Source organism: Oncorhynchus clarkii, unplaced genomic scaffold (genome assembly GCF_045791955.1).
Source record: "Oncorhynchus clarkii lewisi isolate Uvic-CL-2024 unplaced genomic scaffold, UVic_Ocla_1.0 unplaced_contig_2030_pilon_pilon, whole genome shotgun sequence".
Lineage (NCBI taxonomy): Eukaryota > Metazoa > Chordata > Actinopteri > Salmoniformes > Salmonidae > Oncorhynchus > Oncorhynchus clarkii.
The window spans coordinates 53,661-58,691 of NW_027258618.1; the positions used below are offsets into that span (position 1 = coordinate 53,661).

A 5,031-nucleotide genomic window follows, 5' to 3' on the forward strand; every position below is an offset into this window, starting at 1 on the left:
TCCTGGGTTGGAGAGATGGAGGAGGACGGGGGGGCGTCAGGAGAGGAGAGGACGTCCCCGCCGGTGGAGATGGACCAGGGGAGCATCGGGTGAGTCTCCTGTTTTTTGTTTGGTTTGGGGTTATTTGTTGAGGGTTTTGTTTGTTTGTAAATATATATTTTGTTTATAAATGAATATTTCTGTTAAATTGTTTAGTTTAAATGTAAGGGGGTTGAGGGATGTAATTAAAAGGAGGGCGGTGTTTAATTTTTTAGAGGGTGTGGGGTTTGATTTTTGTTTTTTACAGGAGGTTCACCTGAGGGATGGTGGGGATGTGTGTAGATTTAGGAGGGAGTGGGATAAGGGGAAATCTTTTTGGGGCATAGGAGGGGTGCACTCAACAGGAGTAGGAATTTTGTGTGGGAATAAAGAGGTTAAGGTAGAGAGCACTTTTGTTATAATGCAGGGTAGAGTGTTGGGGATAGATGTAGTGTATAGAGAAGCTAGGTATAGGTTAATTGGGGTATATGGGCCACAGGTGGCGGCAGACAGAAGGGAGATGGTGGACTGTCTGGCGCCCCTGTGTGTCACAAATAGGCACTTGGTGATAGGAGGGGACTTTAATATAGATTTAGGGGTAGGTGGTGATAGTAGTGCAGGCGCAATCACCGGGCTAATGGCTTGCCATGGTCTGGTTGATGGTGGCCTGCATACTACTCCGGCAATGGTCGGTCCTACATGGCGCAACTCCAGGGGGGTTGCGCGGAGGCTCGACTACATTTTTATATCCAGGTCTTTGGGTCAGTTGTCTGGGCGCCTGTTGCCTGTGTTCTTCACGGATCACGACGGGGTGTTCCTGCAGGTGGGGTCGCCAGTCTGCCTCTTCGGTAGGGGGTACTGGAAGTTAGATCGGGATATACTGGAGGAGCAGGCTTTCGTTGACGCATTTTTTTGTTTCTTTCGGAGGCTTGACGGCCTCCGGTCCATGTGCGAGGGGGTGTTAGAGTGGTGGGATTTAGTGAAGGTGAGGATTAGGGCTTTTATAATAGGATATTGTAAAAGGAAAAAAAGGGAGGAAAGGAGGGAGGTGGATCGTATCCAAAGGTTAATTGAACTCGAGTACGAGGCGGGCAACCTCGGCGGGTCGATTGACTGGGAGAGATTCACAGCCCTAAAGGCGCAGCTCAGGGAGCTGCAGGAGCAGAAGGCTCGAGCTTTCCTGGAGCGTGCGCATAGTGGCTTTCTAGAACATAATGAGACTTGTTCCGCTATGTTCTTTAAGTCGGTTAGGGCCAGGCAGAGTAGGAAGGTAATGCATGGCGTTAGGGAAGTAAATGGTAGTGTAGTAAGTAAACCAGAGGAGATGGTCAGGGTGACAACTGATCATTTCCGAGGTTTATTTAAGGAAAGGGAAATAGATGTAGAGCAGGGAAATGTGTTTTTAGAACACTTGTCCCGGCGGTTGCCGGAGGACATTAGAGACGTGATGGAGCCCCAGATCTCACTAGAAGAGGTTGAGAGCGCTCTTAGGAGGATGGGTAAAGGGAAGGTGCCTGGGATGGATGGGCTGCCGGCTGAGTTTTACCTCAAGTTTTGGGGTATACTTGGACCGGTGGTCCTCGAAGTCTTGAAGGCCATCCTTGAGACGGGGGTCCCGGGGGGATCAATGGCTGTTGGTGTGCTGTCACTTCTTTATAAGAAGGGGGAAGCAACTGACCTTGGCAACTGGCGGCCATTGACCATGCTGTGCGTAGATTACAAGATTCTTGCAAAGGTTTTAGCAGACCGGTTGCGCACAGCCCTTCCCTACGTCGTCCATGAGGATCAGACGTGCGGGGTAGAGGGACGCTCTATAAGATGGAACCTACAGTTGATTAGGGACTCCATCGCCTGGGTTGAAGATAGAGGGCTGCCTTTAATGGTAGCAGCGCTAGATCAGGCGAAAGCCTTTGATCGCGTGAATAGATCCTTTCTATTCAGGGTATTAGGTAGATTAGGATTTGGGGAGAAGTTTATAGGATGGATCCGTACATTATATGTCGGAGCGGGGTGTCGAGTTAGTGTAAATAGTCACTTAGGTGACGTTTTTGACCTCTCGTCTGGGGTCAGGCAGGGATGCCCACTCTCGGCCCTCCTCTTCGTACTGTACATGGAGCCTCTGGGGGCTGCCATTAGGGCAGACACAGGGGTGGAGGGCTTGTTGATCCCTGGGAGCGGTGGGCTGCGTGTTAAGATGACGCAGTACGCCGACGACACTTCCTTGCTGTTGTGCAAGGACTCGTGCCTGACAAGGTCTCTTGCCATCATTGGGGATTTCACCCAAGCGTCGGGGGCGGTTCTGAATCATGCAAAGTCTTCCGTTAAGTTTTTCGGAAGATGGCGCGGTAGAACGGATGTGCCCGGGGGGTTATCTCTCTGTGAGGGGGCCCTGAGGATTCTTGGGGTCCATTTTGAGACCTCTGGCTCAGCGACGCTGAACTGGAACATGGGTATTGCAGTGGTACAGAAGAAGTTGGCAATGTGGAAGGCTAGGTCTTTGTCCTTTATAGGTAAGGTCCTGGTCCTAAAGGTGGATGTATTGCCATCTCTTTTGTACTTGGCGTACATCTACCCATTGCCAGCTTGTCTGAGGAGGCCTCTAGTGAGGCTTGTGTTTCAGTTCATGTGGGGTGGCAGGTACGAGTGGGTCGCCAGGGCGCGCATGCTCTGTCCCATCGGGGAGGGAGGTAGGGGGGTACCACATCTCCCCCTCAAGCTGGACGCAATTTTTGTTTCTTTCTTGTTGACGGAGCTTGCTCAGCCAGTTATACACCCGTCCGGTTACCTCCTGCGGGTGTTCTTCTCGTATCAGGCGAGAAGCGTAATGGTGTGGTCTAACGCGGGTCCTCGGGCGGAACAGCTGCCGTGGCACTTTGGCCATGCGGCCAAGTGGCTGCGTGCGCACCCCGAGGTTGAAGTTGCCCGAGTAGGTTTAGATCACAGGCACCTGTACGAGGAGGTCAGGCAGGCAGGGAGTCCTGCGCCTGTAGCGGGCATCTCGTCAGTGGTCTGGGAGGGAGTGCAGGCGCGGGGCCTGGACAACAGGCTCAAGGACCTGAATTGGTTGAGCCTCCATAAGTGCTTGCCGGTACGTTCCATCATGTACCGGCATAGTTTGTCGCGATCCTCCACCTGTCCAAGATCTGCTTGTGGCAGGGAGGAGACTGTGCGCCATGCCTTCTGGGACTGTGCCTTTGCCGGACTAGTCTGGGCTAGGGCACGGGTGTTGCTAGGTATGGTTAGGAGCGATTTTTTGCTGACTTGGGCTAGGTTAGAGCGAGGCGTAGGGAGAGCGAGGGGAACGGATAGGGACAGGTTTCTGCTCTGGCTTCTCATGAGTCTCTTTAAAAGGGGGCTGTGGGAAGCCAGGCAGAATTTAGTTAAGACAGGGAGAGATTGGGGGGTGGAAGGGATAGTGAGGAGGGTGGAAGGTGATGTGAGGGGGAGGATGAAGAGGGAGGAGATAAAGTGGGGGCAGCATGCGGCACGGGAGAGGTGGAAGGGGGGATTAGGGCTGGGAGTGTTAGAGTGAGGTTTGTAAGGGGATAGATTAGGGAAGGGAAGATAGGGAAGGGTTAGGTATTGGTTAGGTATGACGGGGAGGGACGATGCTCCCCTGAGGTTTGTTTTTGTTTGGGTGTTTGGTGATTTTGTAAATAGAATGAATGAGAATTATTATTTTGTAAAGTATGAATGGTATTGAGTGTAAATAAATTATTTTTTAAAAAAAAAAAAAAAAATCTGTTCTTATCAGTTTAATATCTGATACGTCCCCCATCGGGGGACTACATATTAAATGGATTTTTCGAACAGGGAGTCGGAAATGGGGCTTGCTCCGTCCGCTCCACGCATCGACCCGGTATTGCAGTACCTCCGGGAACGGTGCAACACTTTTCTTCCGTTGTCAAGGAAAAATGCAAATTCACAAAGCTCTGTAAACAGCTGGCTAGCTAGCTAGCTGGCTAGCTAGCAGAAGAAGAGAAGGAAAGAAACATTCAAACTGAAAGAAAGGCGAAGCGCTCTTCAATGGGGTCCCCCGTTTCCCGCCATTTTACTTAAAAAAAAAAAAAAAAAAAAAAAAAAAAAGAATTGGGGCCAGGATTGTGTGTGTGTGTGTCTCTCTCTCTCTCTCTCTCTCTCTCTCTCTCTCTCTCTCTCTCTCTCTCTCTCTCTCTCTCTCTCTCTCTCTCTCTCTCTCTCTCTCTGTCTCTCTGTGCCTCTGTGTCTGTGACCTTCTTTTTATCCACAGACAGCCCTCGAAAACTTGGAAGAGTGGGTTCCGGGAGCACCCGCGGGAACCCTGCCTAGAGTGCACAGAGTGTGTCTCGGGCCCCGACCTCTTGACTTCCATATGACTCTGGTTTCTCTTCATTACGCACAAGCCTTTCGCCTTTTACTAAAGACTTCCGTGGAGAGGAACACTTACGAGTTCAACGTATTTTTGGAGCGGCTTTGCTTCTTGCAGAGCCCGGTATCTTGTTTCAAGGGAAATTGACAGAGATGGGCCAGGATAGTGACTTAAAGACGCATTAGCGACTTTTTCCAAAAAACACCTGCCTGTTTGTTGCCAGGGAAACGGTGGTTGGTTGGTTGGTTGGTTGGTTGAGTGGGGGTTGGAGGGAGAGAGGAGCTGGCTTTTGCCAACCCACCCGCTGAGGTCTGTCGAGACCCCCGGGGGTCCGGCGGTTTCAGGGTTCCATTTGTGGGTTATCGCTTCTCGGCCTTTTGGCTCAGATCAAGCTTGGTACCGAGGTGCCCCAAAGCCCGCTGAGTCAAAAGGTCGAACCAGGAGAGCGGTAAGTGTGTTTTTTTGTTTTTTGGAAAATTGTTGCTATATAATTTCTTGTCTTTTTTGTATTTTCCTTCTTGTTTTTGGAAGAGGTTGGTGAACCGGGTGCGCTTTTCTCGTTGCGGGGATGGCGCAAGATAGCACGTCACGGTCGGTTCCTGGGATTGGGCTGGCAAATACGGTGCGTTTCGCATGGAGGGAAAAAGAAATGGAGCCTTGGGGGA

General features: G+C 51.0%; 1 non-coding gene and 1 pseudogene across 1 annotated transcript; both read left to right on the top strand.

Annotated features, from left to right (window-relative positions):
* Positions 1 to 3,731: 3,731 nt before the first annotated feature.
* LOC139397649 (U2 spliceosomal RNA) lies at positions 3,732 to 3,911 on the top strand (annotated as a pseudogene).
* Positions 3,912 to 4,370: 459 nt separating this feature from the next.
* LOC139397679 (U5 spliceosomal RNA) lies at positions 4,371 to 4,487 on the top strand. The gene has a single exon (XR_011631123.1). It is a non-coding gene; the product is annotated as a U5 spliceosomal RNA (small nuclear RNA).
* Positions 4,488 to 5,031: the final 544 nt, after the last annotated feature.